At 41.5% G+C, this 25,982-nt stretch overlaps 1 long non-coding RNA gene across 1 annotated transcript; it reads left to right on the top strand.

The window, feature by feature from the left end:
- Positions 1 to 9: 9 nt before the first annotated feature.
- On the top strand, positions 10 to 24,744 carry LOC118719530. Its single transcript, XR_004988171.1, has 4 exons — positions 10 to 21; positions 9,454 to 9,460; positions 16,298 to 16,303; positions 24,513 to 24,744. It is a non-coding gene; the product is annotated as an uncharacterized LOC118719530 (long non-coding RNA).
- Positions 24,745 to 25,982: the final 1,238 nt, after the last annotated feature.

Here is a 25,982-nt window from a genome sequence, read left to right as displayed (position 1 = left end):
GGGAAGTGGAGTCACTAAACTGTGCATGAATATATTACCATTGAAAACACTCAGTAAGGACCACACTGAGAGGAATCCAACCAAAAGGAAAGAAGACAAGCTGAGAATCTGAGTTTCATGTTAAAAGAATAATGGAAAGCAGTGATATTTAATTACCTTTTTGTTTAATCTCACAGATTTTTACCATTTCCATAAATACGTATCAACATTTGTTTGGGGTGAAAATAAGCAAAAACATAAAATTTACTCATGACCACTCAACATTGTAGTTAAAATTTGTTCCACAGGAAGAATTTTTCCCCATGAGATCTGAGAGTAGTATTAAACAAACTCCTATGCTAAACTTAGCCTGTCTTTCTTAAAATAGGTCCACGGTCTAGATGGTTTTTAAATCCTGATCTTAGGACTGTCATTGAGAGCTTGACAATACAAAGAGAGAGCACCCCTCACAGAGAGAGGAGCATCTTCAAGAGACCTGAGCAGACTGCCAACCTACCACACCCACCTGTGCAAGGCAGGGTCATGTCAGGGAAGCAACAAGGCTACCGAGAGGGTGAGAAAGTGGCCAGGTTGTCCCACTTTGCTTGCCCACAGCCCCAGCCGGATGATCAGGAATGGTGGCATCCACACGGGCAATACTAGTTTTCTATACTACTTGCCCCTGACAGCTGGCATGGCACAGTGGTTGAGTGTCGACCTATGACTAGGAGGTCACAGTTCAATTCCCCGTCAGGGCACATGCCAGGGTTGTGGATTCGATCCCCAGTAGGGGGTGTGCAGGAGGCAGCCAATCAATGATTCTCTCTCATCACTGATGTTTCTCTCTCTCCCTTTTCCTTTCTTTCTGAAATCAATAAAAATATATTTAAAAAAATATTTGCCCTTGAGCAGGGGGGCGAGTGCCTATGCAGAGGGCTGAATAAGCAGTAAATGAAGTTGATCAAAATTACAAAATGAAGCCCTGATCAGTTTGGCTCAGTGGCTAGAGCATCGGCCTGCAGATTCAAGTGTCCCGTGTTCGATTCCAGTCTAGGGCATGTACCTTGATTGTGGGCACATCCCCAGTAGGGAGTGTGCAGGAGGCAGCTGATCAATGTTTCTCTCTCATCAATGTTTCTAACTCTCTATCCCTCTCCCTTCCTCTCTGTAAAAATTCAATAAAATATATTTTTTAAAAATTACAAAATGAAGGCAGAGTTCAATCCTGTCTCTAAGAGAAGGAGGCTCCTGACTGGGAGTGGGAAGGCGAAGAGGCCACTCCCCAACTACATGGTGGAAGGGATTCAGCAAGTTGTTGTAAAACAAACCCCTCCATTCTCCCCCCAAAACTGCAGTTCACCAAGCTTCCCCTCTTGCTGCCAAGTAGGGCTGCCGCCCCAGGATTGCCTTCCCTGGGAACTGTCAGGCAGACATCACCATCCGCGCCCGCATCCCCGTGGACACACGCCAATCTCAAATTTGGCAACAGGATCGGGTCCTGCTTGACACTCAGCAAGGCCGCTTCTGGGAGCGGACTGTCCTCCCAAAGGCACCAGCTGGGCGCAAGTGAGGAGTGACGATTGTCATGCAGCCTCCCCGCAATGACAGCACACGGCATTGTCGCCCACACGGCCCTGACTCCTGGCCCCGGCCCGGAGGCCCTGAGCTTTGGTGTGTCATTGTCGCCCATGTGGTGGCCACTGCTCTGGCAGAGGCTGCTCTGCCTCGCGTTCTGGAAGCTGCCTCTGCAGGCCAGACTCCAGGGAAGCAGTTTCGGCAGCTGCTCGGCGCCCAGGCAGCTGTCCGAGGATGGGATCGGACGCAGGAGCCTCCTGAGCATCTCTCTCTCTGGCTTGGGAAGATCTTCCCAGGACCTGAGGGGAGACGTTAGCGCAACAACCCTGGGCTGGGCTTGGTGAATCCTGTAGAACAGTCACATGGGCTTTCTGCTCACTGCTCTGAACACCGTTGAGTCCTTGGTGTTCCTCATCAAAACAGCCTTAGCTTCCTCAGTGATGCGAAGTGTGTGACACCTACAACTACATCCTATGGGCCCCATCCCTCTGCAGGTGTTTGTGTGTGTGTGTGTGTGTGTGTTTTAATGTATATTTTATTGATTTTTTTACAGAGAAGAAGACAGAGGGAGAGAGAGTTAGAAACATTGATGAGAGAGAAACATCGATCAGCTGCCTCCTACACGCCTCCTACCGGGGATGTGCCCACAACCAAGGTACATACCCTTGGCCAGAATCGAACCTGAAACCTTTCAGTCCACAGGCCAATGCTCTCTCCACTGAGCCAAACCGGTGAAGGCTGTGCAGATGTTTTAAGTGAGAGACCAGAGTGAATGCTCAACCTTAACTACGCAAAGCCTCGGAGGAATTAGCAGATCCTTCTCCCTGTCTATAAGAGGTCATCCATGCCATGTGTTTTTCTGAGGCAAGGCTGGAGGATGGCTTTGTAATTTCCAGGGACTGCAGAAAAGGACCTCCTGTTCAGTGTGGCAATGACTCGTCTGGATGACGAAACTTAGGAATCAGAGGAAGCACGGCCCACCGGTGGCAGAACACACAAGGTGGTGTGGGAATGCAGCCAGCCACTCGTGAAATCTGCCTGCATGTGAACCCAGAGCTCAGCACCTGGCCAGCCAGACCCCAGAAGGGAGGGTGTGATCCAATGACAAGAATTTCGGTACAATCATCAGAGGAAAACCACAATGCAAACTCTTCCTCAGGAACATTTCTCTGCGCTGAATCTATTTTTTATCCTGTATTTTTAATCTTTATGACTTCCTTAACTCAGTTGCTCTCAGTGGTGTCTTTTGGAGTTAAGTGACTTTTAGTAGTTAGACAATGAGAAATTGTAAAAAAAAAAAAAAAAAAAAAAAAATCCTATATAATAAAAGGCTTATATGCAAATCGACTGAATGGCAGAATGACTGGTCGATATGATGCACACTGACCACGAGGGGGCAGATGCTCAATGCAGGAGCTGCCCCCTGGTGGTCAGTGTGCTCCCACAGGGGGAGCACCACTCAGCCAGAAGCTGGGCTCATGGCTGGCAAGTGCAGCAGCGGTGGTGGGAGCCTCTCCTGCCTCTGTGAAAGCGCTAAGGATGTCCGACAGTGGCTTAGGCCCACTTCTCGTGAGTGTTCCAAGGGCCCCCAAACTGCAAGAGGGTGCAGGCCAGGCTGAGGAACCCTCCCCACCCCCCAAGTTAATGAATTTCATGCACTGGGCCTCTAGTAATAGCAATAACCAGGAACTAAGGAAGCCCAAAATTTTCAGTCCTCTATATTAAAAATAAATATCTGAATATCTGTATATGCATATATGAATTAACAAGTCAGAGGTGTGGGTGTCACTTGTCTATTAAAAATATCTTTATTGCCAGGCCTGTGTATCTTAGTGGTTGAGGGTTGACCCATAAACCAGGAGGTCACAGTTCGATTCCCAATCAGACCACATACCCAGGTCGTGGGCTCGATCCCCAGTAGAGGATGTGCAGGAGGCAGCCAATTGGTGATTCTCTCTCATCATTGATATTTCTATCTCTCTCTGAAATCAATAAAAACATATTTTTAAAAAGTATTTGATGAACAGTTCTTCATTGCTTATTAGCAATTAAAACATAAGCACAAATGAGTGCTCTCGGCACAGTATCTGGCACATTTGGGGTATGGAGTCTTTGTAAGCTCTATCGTGTGCAGTCGACAGCAATGCAAAGGGCCAGCTCTAATTCTCTGCAGGGACCTTTAGCTGCTCTGGAGGATGGCCCCTCACTCCCAATTTCATATCACACTTTCCCCTCAAACTTATTCAACAAAGTCTGCTAGGTGCTGTTTGTAAACATGCATAAAACAATATAAAATCTGAACAATAATATATAGTAATATGTGCTATATTATATAATATAAAATGGATTGCTTTGTTGCGAAAGAGAAAAATACAATAATAAGTCTTAGGTTGGCTTTAGAGCCAGATTAAAAGCTGCCCTTAAAGGGGCACTCCGGAGAGCCTGTGTCTGCATCACTTGGGCCTCACAGATGTCTCATGATCAGTGGCTTTGAAGACAATTGGCTCATTTCCGAAAAGGGAGGTCTGCAGGCCCAAGATGACCGTTTGCCAGAGTTGTCTGGTCGCAGGAGTTTTGCTCAAAGTCTTCAACTCTGCAGATACAGTGATTGGATGTTCTAAAATTATTGAATAATTAGCTCCTACTGTGTTTAAAGTGGAAACAGGGAGCTCCCCAATGCCCACATACATTAAGACTGAATTGCTCAGCCCTAACCGGTTTGGCTCACTTGATAGAGCATCAGCCTGGGGACTGAAAGGTCCCGGGTTCGATTCCGGTCAGGGGCATGTACCTTGGTTGCGGGCACATCCCCAGTGAGCAGGAGGTAGCTGATCAATGTTTTTCTCTCATCGATGTTTCTAACTCTCTAACTCTCTCCCTTCCTCTCCGTAAAAATCAATAAAATCTATTTAAAAAAAAATTTTTTTTTTTAAAAAGACTGAATTTCTCAGAGGGGGAGAAAAAGGAATAAACAACGCCTTGGTTTTGATGCCTCTTGTCCATTGAGAATTCAGTAGCATAGTCTTAATGATAGATTACTCTTTGCAGTGCTGTTGCTCAGGTACAATCACTTACTTCTCTAACACAGTACAAGTCTGTGGAAACACAGGTAGGTCACCATCATAGCTGGCCAGAGAACTCTAGGGCTCTAGTCTTTTCACATGACCTCACCCCAAACACTCATCTTTATTGACATTTGAGCATTCTCTCAGCAGACAACGTAGGTCCTTGAACTGAAAGGCCTAACTGTTTTTGTGACAGAATAATTGATTTTCCTTTCTGCTATGACTTTAGGTATCACACTGAGTTTCACAACCCCCATACATCAATGCAAAATGATTTTTAAAGCACTCGGAGAGGAGTCATTTGTGGATCTTGTCAGTGTGCAAATACATGTAGTGGGCTTTTTAATGGCCGAGGCTAAAAAATAATGAGCAAGCAAATCATGGTAAAGTCAGCTTATTTATTTGATGAAAAATTCTCTGGTTTATATCATGTCATGTTTTCTCCATGCTGAAAATACCAGTAAGGATCAACCCCCCTGGGAAGAGCAGACACAGGGCTGTGGATTTCTCATTTGATTTAAAAAAAAAAATCAAAGAATAATATTGGAATTATGATTTCCCCCTTTTGATTATGGAAGAACCTTGTTATCAAACTGCTGTCTTGTGTATCCTTAAGAGCTGGGTAGCAGGAATACTGTTTGGGATGGAGAGAGACAGCGCCATGGACTGACGCAGGAACTTCTCGGCGGACCACGGAACATATCATAAAGTGTGACCCATCACATCTGCATCAAGTTATGAAAAAAGGAAGGCTTGTTAACCTGCTGTTTGGAAACCAGAACACTTTTATCAGTTCCTATAATTGCTAACCCCTTATCCACCGCTCAACACTGCAGAGTTCTTTACCTCCTAAGATCCCACTAATTGCTGACAGATTTGATTTCTCCCTGACAGCAGGAGTCCTGTTTCTGGCCTTTACATCAAGTAATTGCTTTATTTTTCTCCCTCTGCTCGAAAAAACGGAATTCCCTTCTCCCCTGCTTGGACCTCTTTAATGGCTTCTCTCTCCGTTATTAAATCCTTGCCATTTAAATCACATTTAGCGATGTTTTGAATAACTGATTCCAATTACGAAAGCTCTTACCAAGAAGCAGCTGAAAACGCAAGTCATTACTTGCCCGCAGACCGGCCGCTCTACCTTGCGGCCCGGTGTCCGGCGGACTGGATTGTGTTTCTCCCCAGCACGGGGCAATTTACACACACAGGAGGCTGACGCCCAGCTCGCCTGCACTATCATTGGTGCATAATGGAGATCAGACTTTATATTTATTTTATAAATAGCCCAAGTCCTCTAAGAAATCATTCCCCCCTTCCCGTAGCGGCCGGGGTTGGAACAACAGTAGAGATGAGCAGCTGACCGTTCCGTGACCCACCAGGAGGTTGCTCTCCGGCGGTCTGATGCAGCCCACGGCAGCCCAAACAGAACAGGGCCAAGTCCAGGGCCAAGTGCATCAGATTTTGCTTTGACAGTCCACAGCTTGTTCTCCCTTGCCACTGTGTCGTTAAAAAAAAAAAAAAAAAAAAAAAAAAAAGCTCTACCATCTTGTCTTCCACCTCTTTCCATGCTATTGGGTGTTGCTGTTCCTTTTGTGTTTTTATTTGCTTGGCACCAGACGCATCAAATAAACTTCATGACATGACCATATTTCCTTTATCATCTCATCCTTTCAGGCTTCTTGGGGTGGATCCTGTTTCTCAGCCACACTGGCTGTGAGATGACCAGGACCGTTCCTCTGTTTGTTTTGGTAAATCGAATCTGACACGCTGTTTTGGCCTCCCTGATGTTGTATATTTTCTTGCTCCCTCGGCTCTAATGGAACGTGACTTCGCTGTGCCTCGTGCTTCGGGCAGGAAGGCCTCTGTTACACAGTCCTTGGGCGGGAGGGGCGTAATTTATACATCGCCGGCCTTCTTACTTTAAACACGGAGCGGCTAGTTGATGGTAGGAGCACGTGTGTAACGTGTTGGGTTTAAGTGCTTCACCATGGAATCGTGACATGGCCCCGCCATCCCAGCGATCGGGCGTGTCTGACTTGATGAACTAGCAAACGTGAAGCCAGACTCATACTTATCATTTCATTCACTAGCCGCACGTCTCGGTTCTGACTGGGGCTAAGGAAGGTTATCACTCATGTCAAAATTAAGATTATTAGAGGAGTTGAAAGGGCTCTCAATGTTATCTATGACTCCTAAGTGTGGAAAGAGTTTCTGTGTGTGAGTCTATATTCAAGAGGCCTGATAAATATCACCACTATAAAAATAAGTGAGCCTTAGCTGGTTTGGCTCAGGGGATAGAGCATCAGCCTGGGGACTGAAGGGTTCTGGGTTTGATTCCAGTCACGGGCACATACCCAGGTTGTGAGCTCAATCCCCAGCAGGGGGCGTGCAGGAGGCAGCCGATCAATGATTCTCTCTCATCGTTGATGTTTCTCTCTCCCTTCTCTGAAATCAATAAAAATAGATTAAAAAAATAAACAAGTGATTCACGAGACAATCCATGAATTCTGCTCTATGTGGTACTAGACTTTTCTCTGCGTTGGTGGCGCTCCCACTGGGCTGTGAGTGAATTCTCTACCAGTTAGAGTGGTAGCTTTTCTTCTTAAATTCATGGACATGTTGGTTTGCATTCAAGTAGGTAATTTAAGAAAAAATGTTTCTAATACGTTCTTCTATTTTCTGACCCTCTTCAAGACAGTGACAGAAAGACACAAGTATGTAGGGGAATTTAAACAAGATGGCAGATTGACAGTGTTTCAAAGACCTCACGCTGCCCTCGAGGTATCCATGGAGATGCCAGAAGGGTAGAGGCACGCGGAGAGAGAGGTAAGCAGCAAATCCATCTGGGAACTTGTCTTTCCCACATTTAAACATTGCCTCTTCAATTATTTATGTTTGGTATTTGTGACCAGTGCTACCATGGATGGCCCAGTCGCCTATTTATAAGTAGAGAAGGACGCTAGGAAGGTGTGCCCATCCTAGAGATTCTATTATTCATGCGTTTCAAGCCCAAAGGTCATCACCTCATTCCGCTCATCCAGCCTTGGAACCCCGGTGGCGCTTACTCATCCATAGAGACAACGTCCTCGTGATGATTCTGAGACTGAGTACCTATCAGCAGAAATGGTCCAGCGTTCCCCAGCATCTATTAGAAATAGTCAGCCTTCCATTTCTGCCCAGCACCCTGCCTGTCTTTCACCACCTCTCAGCTCTGTGTTGGGAAAGTCATTTGCAAAGGGGCTGCTAAGACCTTAGTGCTTTTACGGAGGTTCCCAAGGAGCTCTCTGGGGCAAAAGGTGTTCTGTAGGGATCGTCAGGACAGGGCAGCGTTGGGGCTTCATGTACCAAAACTATCAGGTCAGCAGATGGGGGCAGGAAAGAATCTTACTGCAGCCATTTCTGTGGTGAGAAGAACGAAATGAATCAACCAGGTCATTGCAATGACCGGTCATCCTGCTGGTCTTGGGGAAAGGGCCCTGGATTAGGATTCAGAAGACCTGGCTTCCACTGATGAGCTGAGTGGCCTTGGGCAAGTCGTTTCCTTCGGGCCTGAGTCTCCTGAGTCAGATCATTTGAATGAAATGATCTCTACAGTCCTTTCCATCTTCAGCATTCACTGTTTCTAAGTAAACCAGTCTTGTGTTTCTAGGAATCTGATTTTTGCTTATTTATCCTATTTATGAGTAGGTATTCCCCTAAAGAGAGATGCACATAAAATATTATTCAAGAGTATACCAAATCCTCCAAAGTGTTGTATCAGGCTGTGCATGTATTTGCATGTGCGTGTGTGTATAGATCCATCGTAAGTCACTCTAAGTTGACCTTCATTGTCTCTCTAGAGCTGGCCTTTTTAAGGTATTTGAAAGAGCCTACAATAGAGACTTTGAGCTAATCAGAGTAAAGTAGTTCAGAGGAAAAATATTTCCCTAAATATTTGATGCCAGTGATGAGAAGGAAGGAAATTTGGTAAGACTATTGCATCTTTCCCTCTGGAGATAATTATTTCCAAGGAGGTAATTCTGTGCAGCCTTTACATTTGACATAAACTTTAGAATTCATCAGAAAGATACATTGTCTTCCTTCAATAGTAAATATTTTAAAACTCGGATTTAAAGATAATCCATAGATACAGCATAATTATTAATATTGTGTATTAATATTATTATAACATATACTACATGCTATATATATTATTATATATGATTTGATATGATATCTAGTATAATGTTAATAATAATAGTAATAATTATTACTATTTGGTCAAGTTAATAGTAATAATTATTACTATTTGGTCAAATCAGTATTGACCAAAATAGTTGGGTTTTTGAGAGTTTTTTGTTCTTTATAACCGACATCATAAAATTAATTTAGAGCATTTCATTTAACAAACCACATCAGTGCCCTTAATGAATAGTAATTAAAATTCACAGCAGCATTCATATTAGGTGATAGAGAGTTATTATACACACTTTCTAAAATAGCCATGTGGTCTGTCCTTCTATGTGGGGGTCAGCACTTGGGAGGAAATTGAGACAATTCTAATTTTTCCATTTCTAGAGATCTATGTACTCTTTAAAAAAATGTCAAATTTGAGAATCAAAATTCTGACTTGATCATTTGCCAAAATAGCATGGAGTTGTGGAAAAGTACCGGTGGATGATTCCAGTCCTGGTTCTTCAGCTAAGTGTGTGATTGACCTAGAGCAGCAATTTTCAGCTGGTGTACTGCAAGACTTCTTAAAATATGCAATACCTAACTATTTAGTCAGGGGCACTGATATCTTTTCCCTTCGATTGTCAAATTAAAAAAAAAAAAATGACAACAGCCAACACAATAGCCATCCAGTGTAAATGAATCCTAATTATAACTATTTTTTTTTGTTGAATTGGCCAAAAATATAGTATAATTTGTATTGAACTGCAGAATTTTAGAAATTAGTTTATGTGCCATGAGATGAAAAAGGTTGAAAATTGCTGACCTAGAATATGACATTTTGTCCTCTCTGTTCCTTGGTTCTTCATCTGCCGAAGTGTGGATTAAATCCTACTCAAGATTATGTTTGGATCTAATAAGCACCGAATTTCCCTCTCCTCCGATACTTCTGGCATCAGCCACTGTGGCCGCAACAGTTTCCTGTTGAGTCAAAAGCATTGAGATTCCATCTTGGTTCTTGTACATACAAACTCTTTGATGTTGGGCAAAAGATTTATCCTTGCTAAGTGTTGGTTTCCTTGTCTATGAGTTAGGAATAATAAAGGTGGCCTGTCTCATTTCTTCACCAGGGTTCTTGCAAGGCTGAGTGAGGAGTGAAACCCAGATAACCGTCAAGGACTCAATCCACACCTCAGTTACCTGACTTCTCACAATTTTAGTGCTCACAGCAAGCTTGTGAGAAGGGAGGCAAGATATTTTCCTTGTTTCAAGGACAAGGGAACAGAGAATCCCGCTGACTCTAACACCAGAATCTGCAGTTCTCGAATGCATGCAAAGAATGATTGAGTTTCACATCTAAAATACATTTGTAACATTACCTTCTTGAAAGGAAAAGCAAATAGATGGCATTCCTTAAACAAGTACAGTCACAGATCTGTGATCTTGGAAAACTGAAAGTGTGTGACCCCCAGACCACTTAGGAAGAGTTTTGCTGCCCCTCTTAAAGTCAGCCACAGAGGTATCAGAATCAGTCATGTGAGAGCCTAAAATGTCCCCGCAGGGTTGAGCTGAAAAACAACCATGTATTAATCCGTTAGTGCTTTTTAAACATTTCTCCCAGTGACTTCTATTTTCCTACATAGGGGGCAGCCAGCCTTTTGAAGAGACTCGCTTATTTCAGCGTCACTCTGAGTGTCTAATGGAAACATCTTTAGGGGGTGATTTGGAGAAACGGGGACCTGACAGGTCCTCCGCTGCCAGAAGGCAATTTGCATCTCTTAAAGATGAAGACGGAGGTTAAGCATGAGTTGAAACTCATCATGACTTGTAGACCATGCCCTTTTTTAAATATATCATTTCACACAAATCCATTTTTAAAAGTTGAATGGGTGCTTTTTAAAGTCAAATATCTGCAAAGGAAATTGGACTGACCCGAATCTGCCTTCAATGTTTAATGGGAAGGATGTTGTGAAATTTCAAGCAATTTTGTTGTTCATGCACATATTCTTTTTAAGGAAGAAAATCTTCCTTTGCTCCACATTCCTCTTTGTGCCCACAGAAATGCTTGATTTGGTTTGGTATGAGTCAAACAAACTGTTCTCATCACAGTGGAGCAAAGAAAAAAAAAAAGAGCTTTTTATTCAAGTTATGGGTTCTGGGAAAATGTTGTAAAAGCATCCTATGTAACTGTAGTTATTGGCCACTCTATTGTGAGCTGTCTGTAGAATAGTTATTTCTTCTGCACCCAACAGCAAAATAATGGGGCACGAGAAAATTCAGCCTATTAAAGTGTAGGGCGTATAGGAAAATGCTTATTGAACTCCTTTTTTTTCCCCATCATATGAATGTTCATGCATATCTATAGAGAATTCTTTCTCCTCTCTCTTTCCTTGCTTCTCCCAAGATTGTGCCCTGTCAGACTAGCAGGTTGAAGAGGTGAATTACAATGTGGGAGCCATAACTAATGCTGAGTTTCATGTTAGGATGTGTAATGCATATTAATTCTTATCAGCCATCATGCTATGATTTGGTTAATGTATGTTAGATAAATAATCATAATTCTGAAATCACAATATTTAAAGGTGAATATTCTTAAATCACAATATTTCAACAAGAAGGAAGTTGAAATGAGCCAAAGATAGAAAGTAGTCATTTCTGCTCCTGCAGAAAGCTTCTTAGCAAATGCAAAAATGCCATCAGTGATCAGAGGAGAATGAACATGAAGCCTCAACAAACAATCTTAGAGGAAGTAAAACCCAATCACCCAGAATATTAATAATAATAATAATAATAATATAAAAGCCTAAGCAGCCCTTACAACTGGATGACCGGTTGACCTGTCGCTATGATGTGCACTGACCACCAGAGGGCAGATGCTGAATATAAGAGCTGCCCCCTTGGTGGTCAGTGCGCTCCCACGCCAATCTCCCATGGCTGGTCAACCTCCCATGATCCCTCCCCCTGCTCAGCCGGCCCCAATCAGCCCAATCAGGACTGGGTGAGACACCCTCAGTCAGCCCCAATCACTGGCCAGGCTGAGGGACCCCACCTGTGCACAAATGCACTGCGCTTCTGTATGGAGATAATAGAATAACTTTTCCAAAACACTGAGACACACGAATGTCAACCCTGAAGCTCTTTAAAACATCTACTGTATCAGGCAAAGCTGAGATATTAACACTAGGGCTTGACAGGGCCTGATATGGCAAAGGAGACTGAACTCTGGTGAGGAGCCCTCGTGGTTTCAGGGGTGGTGCTATTGGCAGGCCAGTGGAGTTTCCTGGGTTCCGGGGAAAGCCTCGTAGGACCCTAGGCCCAGAAGGAAACGAAATGCCACCCAGTTGGCCCACCTGCCTCCAAGCTCGGCCACGCCCAAACTTTTGAAAATACCTTGTACCTTACACTGCAATTTAGTAGCATGGTTGTATAAGAAACCTTGGGGATAAAATATAATCTATTCATTTTCCCTCCTGAAAAACCTACATCAACCTAAAGGACTTAGTTAGCGGCTCTGAAATCGCTGTTGATACCCAGATCAAACATTGTATGGACGTGCCAGGCTTTGACATTCACGGTGCCTCCCCCTTCACAAAGAGGCTTTGGAAACACTTAAGTCTTGGATGTTTTGTCATCCTGGTTTGAAATCTAGCATGACTTAAAAACACCAACCAACAACTAAATGTCAAAAGATGAAAAACAAAACAAAACAAAACAAAAAATCCCACATTCTGTTTTTCATAAAAAAATATAGATTTAATAAGTTTCTAAAGGGGAACAGAATGGCCATGTTAGAACACTGCCAAACTTATAAGCTTTGACAGTCCCACATACTGAGATCAACAGGAAAATGCATTTCACAAGAAATAAAATACATTTTTCATCTTCTGGGTTCGCTGAAGAAGGAGAAGAAAAAACACATCTGTCCCAAATTTCTTTGAAGGAACCGAATGGCATTCTGTTCTCCTGTGTGAAGAGGCGCACTCTTTCTAATGGATCACCTTAAAGGGCTTTAAACAGTCATTGTAAAGCTGTAATAAAAAAAAAATCAAGGAGGAAAGGTTAGAAATCTTAGTCTCCAGTAACACCTCCCAGCTGGATATAAAAATTTCCTCAGTTATAGGAAGAATATCAGCATAAGTAAATATTTACAAGGTTGCTCACTACCGGGCTGCCTAAAATAATTAGAGCATGGTGCAGCGTTATTGTATTGTTTAAAAAATGGGATCATCTCAGCGATTATACAGTTCTTGTGAAGATCGTATAGATTAATCTTTATAGCTACACGCACATATGGCCTACTTATTGTTACTTCGTTGAATACCGGATGATGACAGCATAGAGAGGCAAAGAACAGCATGGCCTCTTGGGATTCATCCGCCAACTTTGCTTCTCACTACTTACTTGATCTTTGGCAAATTTCTTAATTGGCCCATGCTTCATTTTCATCATCTGTAAAATGAGGATATGAATAGGATCTGCCTCATCCGGCTGCTGTAGGAATTAAATGAGGAGATACTAGTACATGCAAGTGATTGGTGCCTGACACAGGATAAGCATGCTGTGCGCCATTTCCTCCTTTGCTGTTGTTGCTGCTATCGTTGCCATCATTCTGCAGACAGGCTGCAGCAATTGAAGTGGCCAAGGTTACAGACAAGCAGGACTGAGACCAAATGACAGGGCTCACATTCTCTGGATTTCTATTGATAAGTCCGAGGTGAACTAAATGGGGTGAGGCCACCACGTGCCAAAGGGACAGGACAAGAGCCACACTCTGAGTCCAAGAAGTGTGGGAAAGTGTGCTGGAAAGCCCAGTCTGAAGAGGCTTCCTCTCCCACCACCAAGGACCAGCCCTGCTTCAGGTCTTGCTGAGGCTGCAGTCACGGGGGCCCCTGAAGACCTAAGGGCCATCACTTTACCTCCTTCCTAAGGACTTTAAAACATGCTTTAGGTATTGAAAATGCTTTAGAGGGAATCTCCAAAATGGCAGGCAGCTTCCAACTTGGCCTTTAGAACATGCTCTTCAGAGTTGTAAATGGTATATCAGGCTCTCAATGAACCAATCAAGGACCTCTCCAGTTAAGGGATACCATCTGGCTCACCAGAGGCCATAGCTCTGAGCTGAAAATGTGCAATCCAGCCCTAACATCGGCCTGCAGACTGAAAGGTCCCAGGTTCAATTTCAGTCAAGGGCACATGCCCAGGTTGCAAGATTGATCCTCAATAGGAGGCGTGCAGGAGGCAGCCAATAAATGATTCTCTCTCATTATTGATGTTTTTATTTCCTCCTCTCTGAAATCAATTTTTTTTTTAAAAAAAAGTGTACAATCCAGCAGTCTTGTAAAGGACTTAATATGCGGCTACTTTCTTAATTCAGTCAACATCGCGGGGAAATATCAAATTGTTGAAGACATCGGCAAAAAAGCCCACGAAAACCCATTTTGGCTCTGAAGTGTTGCTTTTCAACTAGTTGTCTTTTTCCTGTATAAACAGAATTCCTTACTGTGTATACACACTTCTTGTGCTTGAACAAATTTCTGTTTCCCTTTTAGGAGAAACAGTATTTAAAACTCAGTGGCACATCACTTCTCGGCCTTTTGGCTAAGAACAAGTGGGAAAACTCAGCGGCAGTGTGCATTTTTATTTTTCTGCTACTTTTCTGTTGCTAAAAAGAATTAGGGGCGTATTTCCTCTGGCTAGTGCCTCTCCGACTTCAGCTTCCTCAGGAATGGCGGGGCTGCTCATTATGAAATGCCCATTTCTGGGCTCCACACTATACATGAGTCAGCATTTTTGACCTGTGGGAAAAGAGTGGAAAGGTACATAGAGACAGATGAGGGCAAGAAATGTCTTTCAGAAAAATTACTGATGTGTAAAGTGCTTCTTTGTTCACAAAATGAGAAATCGAGTCTTGTGCTGAAATGAACTGTAGTTTTTCTGTTATAACTATTTCTAAGGCTAGTTCCAAAATCTAATTCTCTACCAGTGTGTGTGTGTGTGTGTGTGTGTGTTTTGGGGGGAGTTAGTGTTTATTTTGATTATACAAGTTATGTATTTCATAAAATATAGATTTAATTATTCCTAAAGAAGAGCATAGTTTTATGATAACTTGCCTTTTTGAGGAATTCATTAGTGTATAAGTAAAGAAATGAATGCCTAGAAAAAATACAAGAAGAATGAATAGAAAAATGTTAGCTGGAGGCAGGATTTTCCTTTCTTTTTAATATATATGTTTTACATAACAGGAAATCCACTAGTTTATTTTTAGAAGGATGTAACATATATGCCTAAAGAAACAATCAGAATCTGTTCTTTCATGGGAATACAGATAAGACTCACTGAAATTCCTGAATACTGCATTCTCTGGAAAGTCCCCAGCAACCACAAAGATAGCCTCGTATGAACAAAGCTCACACCATCGGAGAACATAGCTACCAAGATCTTTAAATTCACAATCACCACACACCCTAGGACTTGAAGAGATGTTCCTAGGAGTAGAATGTCCCTTGAATTCAAATGGCCCTTTTCTTCTGCTTGGTAAGTAAATCCAACCTGATGGTTGTCCATGGACATTCTTTCTGTCTCTCCATGGAGTTTGCTTCTGAGCTTTGAGGGTGTCCTCACTCCCTTTCCTCTCTCTATTACTCTCCATTTGTTAAATACTTGTCAACTCTCTGTCCCACTGAGGAAAATCAAGCTTGGTTCCATCCAGAATCATGGAAAGGTTTTTGATATGGCTAAAATGGATGTCAATATGCCCTGTTTCTGAAAAGAAAATTAAATATTTGGATGATATGGTGAAGTAGTCATTAAGGCTAGTGTGCCATGTGTCATGTTAACTGTTATTATAAGACTGAAGGCCAGCTGCATGAAGATTCATGCAATAGGCCTTCCTTCCCCTGGCTGCCGGCACTGGTTTTCCTCCCACACCTGGAACCCAGGCCTTTGCTCTGGCCGCAGTCTTTGCTCCAGCTGGAGCACTGCTCCTGTAGCTCCCTCTGTCTCCACCTCCCCTCCCCCCCTCTCACTCCCACTGGGCTGCTCTAAACCTGCATGCATGCTGCCCAGAGGCCTGGATCAGCTGGGAGGTGGGGCTGCTGCCCTCTTTGGCAGGTTAATTTGCATATTCACTCCTGATTGGCTGGTGGGTGTCGCAGAATGACCGCCAATTTGTGTGTTTCTCTTTTGTTAGTGTAGATATCAAAAATAATTATCCTTTTCCTACCAAAAAGAGAAGTCTTTCCATATCTCAGATATCTTACATTCTAAACCTTGCATATTATTATCACTATTACCTAAGAAACAAAAGCCACAGTTGGATAGATGCAGAAGACATTTCTTTGACATATTCAAAAGCAGGGATGAATGGAAAGGGGTGATTATGGGAATGAATGCCTGTATCTTTATTGATCTAGCAATTTCATGATATAAGGAGGCTAATCAGAAACTTAAGTCATCTATTTCCATTTGCACTGCCCATACATTTTTAGAATATTGTAAGGAGAAAAGCAGTCCTGGGACAGAGTTGGGAGGCCTGGGTCATCATTATCACTTTATGACCAATTAGTTCTATGGCATTGGAGAAATAATTTAAATTCTGTAGGATTCAATTTCCCATTTGCAATATTAATGGGTTAGACTAATTCCTAAAGTCACCTCCAGTATTACGGCTTTAAAATGGATATGAACATCTCGCCGAAACCGGTTTGGCTCAGTGGTAGAGTGTCGGTCTGCGGACTGAAGGGTCCCAGGTTCAATTCCGGTCAAGGGCATGTACATTGGTTGCGGGCACATCCCCGGTAGGGGGTGTGCAAGAGGCAGCTGGTAGATGTTTCTCTCTCATCGACATTTCTGGCTCTCTATCTCTCTCCCTTCTTCCTCTCTGTAAAATATATATTTTAAAATGGATATGAATATCTATATCTATATATCTATATGTATATCTACCTATAATATTCTTCCTCTCTTTCTTCTTTACAAAAATTCCAGATAAAGACCTTTTCTCCATGACTAACAATAAAGCCAGCTAACAGTAAGAGGGCAAGTAACAAGTAGCATTTTTTCAATTAGTCCAATTGAATGACAAACAAAACTCTATGCAGATATTGACTGTTTTTTAAAAAAAAATGCCTTCGGTGTATGAGGTATAGGAACAGAACAGCAGAAAAAAAACCAAGTATCCATCTCTCAGTCAAACTGAACCCATATACAAAATTAGATTGATGTCAACGATAGAGATCTTGGAGTTATCTGTTCAGAAAGTTCTGGCAGGAGGAAGCATGAGCTATGTGTGCTTTCCCCGAGGGTGCTTTGAAACAACAGTAGACAGTTTGCCTTGAAAAATTACTTTCATGCCTCAAAAGTAGTTTATATTACCAAGTGAAAATATACAGAAGTGCTCTAGCTGCAGAGAGAAATCACATGGGAAACTGAGGTACTTTCCCAGATCCAGGGTCGGGAAGAACATAAATGCTGGATACTCGAGTTACTCAGATTGTTATTTCATACTGAGTGATCCACAGACTTGATTCCTCATTGAAAAAGGATCACCCTCTGTTCTCCAGGGTCTTAGAGAAGGTACAGAGAGCTTTTCCAGCCAATAAGCACAATAAATTGCAATAACTTTCCAGTATGTAGAAGTTCCTAAGAACTTCCATGGTGTATATACACAGACACGCTACTGCTATAACGATTTCTACTCAATGCTTTGAAAATGATGAGATGTGCTTCTTACCATTGGAGAAGTGTTCAAAGTTTACCATGGCTCTTGGTATTTCCTATTTTTCCAGAACCTCTGACTCAACTGCTAAAGACCCCAGAAGCTTCCTCTTAGATTTTCTAATGGAAGGTGCCAGAGTCACATCAAGCATCAACCCCAGGATGAATTAACACTACTCTACATTCATTTGTTATTTCCTGCCTTGAGAGGACTGAGTGGAAGAGAAAATGTGGTAAAGCTACTCCAAGAGCCCTGGGAATAACTGACTTTTTGAGTTAAACAGGGACGTGAGGTAGGGAGAGAAAAGGGGAGGAGAGAGGGCAGTTTGAAAGCACAACCTCCTTCAGAGGCATCACCATGGCTGGTCAGCAATTACGTCCTCCCCCAGATGACCAATAAGCACCTAAACTCAGGGAACACACCCAACCTAGCAGCACGTAGAATTTGCCTCTTATCAGACTGTGGATCTTGAGCCAATGTGTCTATTTTTGACAAGAATGCAGCTCTGCAAGGCATGTAAGCTGACTTGTATTTCTGAACCATGCTGAGGATGAAATAGTCCCTGAATGAAAACAAATACAAGACAGATGTGTCCACAAGCAGTGGAACATTTGCCGGACAGTATGAAAGAATTGGATATAGCCTATCACGTCTATCACCTGCTAGAGGCTTTTTTGAAAAATAGTTAAGATGTTAGAGAAGCTTGGATTTTCCCTTCTTTTAATTTTTAAAACTTAAAAAAGAGTTTTCTTTATTATTCTCATTAAGGTTCAATAATTAATACCCTAAGGAATTATGGCAATATGGAGAAATGAGTAATTAGCCTGTTTGGAGAAATGACATTAGACAACCTGGGTGATATAGGCAAAGGATATATTCCCCTTAATAGTAGCGTATTTTGTCCAAATTTAGTCATCTAATGCCTCACACCAGTGGTCGGCAAACTGCGGCTCACGAGCCACATGCTATTCTTTGGCCCCTTGAGTTTTTAGCAAAGGCCAGCTTAGGAGTAACTAATTAAGTTAATAACAATGTACCTACCTATATAGTTTAAGTTTAAAAAATTTAGCTCTCAAAAGGAATTTCAATCGTTGTACTGTTGATATTTGGCTCTGTTGACTAATGAGTTTGCCGACCACTGCCTCACACTTTCAATCAAAAAGTGGTAAGTTGTTTTTTAAGCCTTGCCTGTTTGCAGTTGGACAACAGTTTGGTATGCACCAGGATGTAATTGCCACAGGTTTTATTCTGCCTTCTTTTCTTTTAAAACATTCTGATTATAAGCTGCTATCCAATGAAGTTTACCAAAAGTTCTGCATAAATAGTAGCTCTGTAAATCAAATTATTCTAAATGAAGCAACTACTCATTGTTCCTTAAACATAGCCTGACACTTTATGACTTCTGGTCCTTGCTTATGAAGTTTCATCTCCCATCCCGTTGACATTTGAGTCTGCAGAAGTAAGTCACTATCAGCTCCTATGAGATCCTCAGCTTCTCTACCAAATCTCTAATGTTGGAGTCTTCAGTTGTTTTCTATGCTTTCTGTTCACCTCTCCCTGAACAGTGTCAGACATTTATATGTTGATGACTCCAGAATGTATTATCTCCAGACCTGATCTCTACCTTCAGCTCTAACTTCTATCCAGTTCTCATCTGACATTTCCATTTAGATGTGTAAGAGGCTTTTTTTTTACTTAGCACGTCTAGAGTAGGTTGAATGGTAGACCCCCAAAAGAGATCTTCACATTCTAACCCTCAGAAACGGTAAACATGATCTTGATTGGGAGAAAAGGAGGTCTTTTCAGAAGTAATCAAGCTAAGGATTTTGAGATGTGATCATCTCAGATTATCTGAACGGGCCCTAACCCAATTGTAAATGTCCTTATAAGAGATAGAAGAAGAGAAAACAGAGACACACAGGAGAAGGCAGAGACTGGAGTAATGCAGCCCCAAACCTATTCATATTTATTTGTTGAATGATCAGATAAATGAATTTTAATGGCCTTTTTATCTGTATCTTACAATAGTCCCTAAGTATATGTGTTAAATTAATGGATGTATAAATGAATCTTTTATGATTACCCTAGCTAGAAGAAATTGGTCCCTCTTCTGAATCATACATAACACCACTGTACAAGTTAACACATTATTCTATCTTTGAGTCAATTCATTTATGTATGACTTCTCTCTTACTGACTATGAACTCTTAAAGTCCAAGATCAAGATACCTCTCATCTTTATGTTCCACATAACATACTGGACCAAGAGTTGTGCTTCAATAGATACTTGGTGATTGAATGAATAAATGAATAAATGAATGAATGAATGAATGAATGAATGAATTAACCCATGACTGAGTAAAAAGGATAAAATCTGGCAACTTGTAAACATCTACATGCTTTAGACTGTTGAATCCATTCATACTTATCCCTGATCTGTTACAGCTCTTCACCAAATCCTCTCTCCACTTGAGGTCTTTGAGAGTCAAAAAACTTCATTTCTTCCCTTGGAGCCATAAAGATAAGAGGCAACAAGTAGTAAGCAAAACATTCATGATACTCAGGCCTATTGGACTCCTTTTTTTGGCCACTAACTCACTTAATTTGGTGTAGTTTAGCACATTACAAGATTGTTCAAGAGTACTATAATGATGTCAGACACCATCAGAAACCACTTCAGAAAATCATTGCCTGTAGACGATCAAAAGGTGAACACCTGGAAACTAGTGATGCTAGAAAAACAGAATAAATAATTTTTTTTCTCTACCTCTTAGAGATTTTCACCTTTCCCCCTAAAGGATGCCCTTTTATTTATTTTTAAAAATTTTTTCAGCTTCTGTAATATATTTACAAAGCATTTGTTCCATAATAAAACATTTGGGTACCTGTCTGAAGAGGAATTATCCTGGGTTCTCACACTGTTCTTTGCAATTATTCTGGGCTATTTTCAGTTTATTTATTCCGGTGCTATTTTCAATAAGTAAATTAAACAACACAAAGACAATCATATTTAACCAAATTATCATCTGGCATTTTCAATAGATAAACTTCATTGAATTGAAATATTTTACGTTGATTTTAGAAAGCAATATGGTAGTGTTTAACTGCTTTGAGCATATTAGTTTAGGCAAAATTCAGGGCTTAGAACAATAATACTTCTTTATTTGCTTCTTTCTATCTCAAAAGAGAGTTGCCAGAAAATGGGTGCGACAGAGTTTTTATATGAAGATACTGCACCCTAATTTTAACCCAATTATTCATTTTTTTTGGAGTGTTTAGTTTCTACTGCCTACTCACCTCTGCCTCACAAAATGGTAAATATGGGTAAGATTACCTCACTTTGCTTGTCAGGGTGCCTGGGAAGCTAACCAACATTAAATTGTAAATAGATTCAGTTGGCAGGACCCATAACAATATTTGGATGGCCAACTACAATATATATGTATCCTCAGCAACTCCTCTTACCAAGGAGATACCAAGCTGGGCTTTCTTAAAGTGGTGTGGGGAAAAGGCAATGAAATGTGGGGAAAATTAAGACCTTTTTATGGGTTGTTTTTATAGCTTGTACGTGGTTTATCTGAAATTTTGTGAATGTGATATGCTATTGCGTTAATGCATCAAGGCTGCAGAGTTCAAAAAGAGATGGTTTGTTTGAAATTATGGCACCAAAATGTGTCTCCACTTAGGATTTCACAAAACAAATGCCTTGGGGATTTGGAGAAGGGTACTTCATGGAGAGAAAGAGTTTTCAGATTTTATTTTAGCATTCAGTTCACAGTACTCAAGAGGATTTTGGTCCCAGTACACTATGACAATCACATCTGTCAGACTTCTGCTGGATTCATCTCAGTCTTGAATGAAACATTCAAAAATGCCCAGGAGGGGTTTTGTTCCTCAGAAAAAATGAACCTGCTTCACTCTAAAGACATTTCTTAAAAGGTGGTTATTTTTCTTGAAATGTTGCTAGGCTAAAATATGTTAAGAACTATACCTTGGAGTCCCCTGTTCAAAAAATATAAAACTGCAGAATGTCAACTGATCAGAACATGTTTCCAAGAAGACAGTTTTGTCTCAAGACCTTTTTTTTCTACTTTGTATTGAATGACCAGCAATATGATAGCTTGTGTATGTGTATGTAAGTGTGTGTGAGTGGTGGGGGAGGCATGCTTCATTGTGGTTAGTATCTTCCCCCTTCTCTCTTAAGTAGAGGAGGTGGGTTTGGCTTGGTGGGGATGCATTTCTCAGGGATATATCAGGAAGATGAACTTGCCCCTTTGAGAGGCAAACAGGCCATGCCTGACACTCAGAACAGGGAGCTTTGAGCATCTTCAGTTGCACTTGGAATTCCTACTCCCATCAAGTTTGAAGTGGGGAAGGTGGCAGGTGGGAATTATGGAAGAGTGAGGCCCTCAGGTAGAAAATGTAGCTGCCAAGTCACTGCATTGTCACTTCCAGTCACCTGAGATGGACATCCATGCCAGCTGGGTCCCTGAGGTAAGCTCTGGTCAAGTGAAGGCCTCTTGAAAGCACCCTGGCAACTTTGGATCGGTTTCACCACTACCCACTGCTGAATGAGACAGGAGCTCAGTCTGCTCTCAAAAAGGCATGGTGAGACTAGGCTCAGTTTTCCTTGGAGTTTTTTTTATTATTAGAATATTGAATATTGGTCCTAGCTGGTTTGGCTCAGTGGCTAAAGGGTCGGCCTGCTGACTGGATGGTCCTGGGTTCATTTCCAGTCAAGGGCACATGCTGTGGTGGCTGGTCTGACCTCCAGTGTGGGGTGAGGGGTGAGCAGGAGGTAGCTGATCAATGATTCTCTCCCATCTGTGGTGGCTGGTCTGACCTCCAGTGTGGGGTGAGGGGTGAGCAGGAGGTAGCTGATCAATGATTCTCTCCCATCATTGATGTTTCTCTCTCTTTCCCTCTCCCTTCTTTTCTAAAATTAATAAAAATTAAATAAAAATTAAAGAATATTGATTATTGCTGATCAGATTGGTTAGAATCCAGATTACGTGGCCATGCTTTGTAATACACAGCATGCTTTAAATGATGATTAGAGATAATTATTTTGATTATTGCCCTGCTAAGCTAACATTTGCTTTACTAAATCTCACTTGCAATATTACAAGCTGACAACTTTTGGACAAAAGCAATATCTCATGCCGATGACTGTAAAGAATCACACACATATCCATTCTCATAGTCTTCCAAAGCTAAAGGTATAACATGAGATAGGTCATTGGAATACACAATGGAATCCTTGAGTGCTTCAGTGGATGGCTTGAATTAATAAAAACATAGGGAAATTATTTCGTAAAACCATGAATTCACAACTACAAAGCCTATTTTTGCTTTGCCATTATTAATACAATAAGAGGTTTGACTTTGACCTTGGAATCACAAACATGGAAAACATTAAGAGTATTATATTGACATGGTCTGAGTCTCTCTTTTTCTGTATTAAATGGAGGCTTCTGATAAGTTTGCAGGAATCCTTGTGGCACCAAATAAAACTAAACAATTTATACGAACTCAGATCTAGGGAACCAAAAGATCCTGGCTCCCTGATAAAAGGAAGACTTTGAAACCACTGGCAATTATTAATGTTTTAAAAAGTATAATTTTAGAAATCAGCCTTTGTGAAAATAAATATTAACCTTTTGGAAACTCTGTTTTTCATAATAAGGTGTACAGCAGGGTTTTCAAAGGCAATTCAGACTCGTGTGGATAAAAATGTCTTCATATTATTAACTTAGCCTTTTCCCCTGAGCCATGATAAGTTTAAATTATCTAAGCATGAACCTGAAGCCAACAGTTGTCTTTAATGCCACAGTACCTCCCTTATAATAAAACAAGCCCCTTTTTAAAACATTGCTATTTTTTTTCTAGAAGTATTTACTACTTAAAATTGGGCTCAGCAATATAAAACAAAATGAGATTTTTGTCTTCTAGACTGTCAATCACTTTCCTCTGGGGTAATAGCGTGGCAGTTCATTGCCAGCTGTGGGTTTTCTTTCTTTCTTTTTTTTGAATATATATTTTAACTGATTTCAGAGAGGAAGGGAAAGGAAGAGAGAGATAGAAACATCAATGAAGAGAGCGAATCATTAATTTGCTGCCTCCTGCACCCTTCCTTCCACCCCCATTGGAGATAGAGCCCATAATCCAGGGATGTGCCCTAACCTGATATTGAACTGTGACCTCTGAGTTCATAGGTCATTGCTCAACCACTGAGCCATATCGGCCGGGCCCAGCTGTGGGTTTCCTAGGCTCTTCTGTAACATGGCAATAGGAGGAGTTCAAGTCTGTGCGTGGGTTGCAGAGGAAGACTCACAGCTGCTTTTCTCTTGCTTTTCAATCTAAATAGGCAAGCTGCCGTGAATCCTGCTTGGGATGGGACATAGGCTAGAGATAGGTGTAGAAGAGAGAAGTAGCTGGGAAACAATTATCACTGGTCACCTGGTCATGATATCTCAAGTGGGTATTCAATACCAATCTTCCCCAAGTAGGACAACAGTCTGGAGACTTGGTTGAAGCCTGTCACAGCCTGAAAAACCCATGCTATTGTTTGTAAATCATAAGGCAGTCAGTAAGATTACATTTGTCATTGAAATATCAATATAAAGGAGCCCAGCTGGCATAGCTAAGTGGTTGAGCATCAACCTATGAATCAAGAGGTCTTGGTTTGATTCCCGGTCAGGGTACAATGCCTGAGTTGTGGTCACGATCCCCAATGTGGGGTGTGCAGGAGGCAGCTGATCAGTGATTCTCTCTCATCACTGATATTTCTATTTCCCTCTCACTCTCCCTTCCTCTCTGAAATAAAAAAATATATATATTAAGAAAAAGAAATATACAGGATATTTTTATCTCCTACAGTCAGAGTATGGTAAAACCTACAATATTCTGATTGGGCTCACCACTGCAGCTGCAGAAAAATTAAAGCCAAATGAAAGCAAGAGAAAATCCCCAAGAGTGTTACAACCATCTCATGCATTACGGTTTCTGATGAACCCCTTTCAACACAGCCAGGGGTGAACTTGAGGAGAGGCGGTGAAGGATTAAAGACAGACAAGAGAATATATTTGGGACCAGGTGGGTCACTGTGCCTGGGTGAGGAAACAGTGACACACACAGCCTGTATGCTGAAGCTTTATCTTATAGTCAGATCACACAAAGCAAAACAAGGGCGAGATGTTACAATGTTCTTGCGAATTTTAAATCTGCTTCTTTCCTGCTGTTGACATTCTCTGAATCTCTGAAGTCTATCGAGCTTTGTTTACGCAGCACTTGCTGCACTGCCCCGTCTTCCCACCCCACCCCTGCAGCCCACATCCCTTAGCTACCTAGGACTGCAGGATCAGACTGTAAGGTCAAGCTTATAATCATAGCCTTTTGGCTGTAATTGTGCTGGGAGGGCTTTGCCCTCCAAGCTGGGACTTGTATGTGGCTTTACCATAAGTCAGTCCGAGGCTTGATCCTATCCGAACGCTGTAGCCACTCTCCACATACTGATAGTATTAAACAAAGTTCATGGAAGCTCTGATTTTCAGCACATTGCTCATTCAACAAATTGGTTTTCCAGCAAGTTGATTATCTCCTCTCACTTTCTAAGCATGTGTGCCACAAATATGCTTCCACATAGAAGTTTATGGAAGGCAAATGCATTCAATATCTGTGAGAAATTAAAGCAGAAAAGCAAATGTGTTCAGTAACTGTGGGTTTTTACTGCTTTGCATCTCCATAGTTGAAACAACCTTTCAGTCACATGAGATGATATATTTGTCATCTGAAGAGATGACCTTCAAGTTGGAAAAGTTTTTAAGCTGAACTGAGGTTACTCGTGACACATTTAATCTCCTTGGAAACATTTTGTGTGTGTGTTCTGGACTAACTAGAGAGATAGCTTTATTCAGCTGGACGTTTTAAAGCACTTAGTAAAACAGCTACTTGACAGTTAACATTTTTCCCTCTTGAGATCGAATTTATCTTTATAAAGGTTTGAAGTGATAAATATACTGAATGTAAATGAATCCTTCACAGTGACCTCACGTGGTTACCCACCCTGCTCCCTTAATGCGTAATAAATAGATGTTTTAAATATTTGCTCCTAGAGGTCTCTTCTTGAACTTAAGCATAAGTTATCTAAACAGTTGAAAAAAGATTTATAGTTATGAAGAGGCCTCCATGTCAAGGAAAGTTTTATGATATGGTTCATAATAAATTAGCAATAAATGGATACAGGTGACTGTGGAATTTATGACCTTTAATGCTTTAATTCTGCACTAAAGAAAAACTAATTATTAAGGTCCTAAAGGGTAATATAAGAATACCATCTACAAATTGTCAAATTAAGCCGTTAGTGCTAGGTTTTTGAGGCAGTTGCTTTTCACGTGGCTCAAACAGAGAGGCAGATGCCCTGAAATAGAAGAAAACTCAATGCCATCGAAGTCCTAAGAAATCAACAGCCAGGCTTTCTAACTGAAACTAATGAATTA

Source organism: Pipistrellus kuhlii, unplaced genomic scaffold, assembly GCF_014108245.1.
Source record: "Pipistrellus kuhlii isolate mPipKuh1 unplaced genomic scaffold, mPipKuh1.p scaffold_m20_p_15, whole genome shotgun sequence".
Taxonomy (NCBI): Eukaryota; Metazoa; Chordata; class Mammalia; order Chiroptera; family Vespertilionidae; genus Pipistrellus; species Pipistrellus kuhlii.
This window is presented reverse-complemented; position numbering and strand designations above follow the sequence as displayed.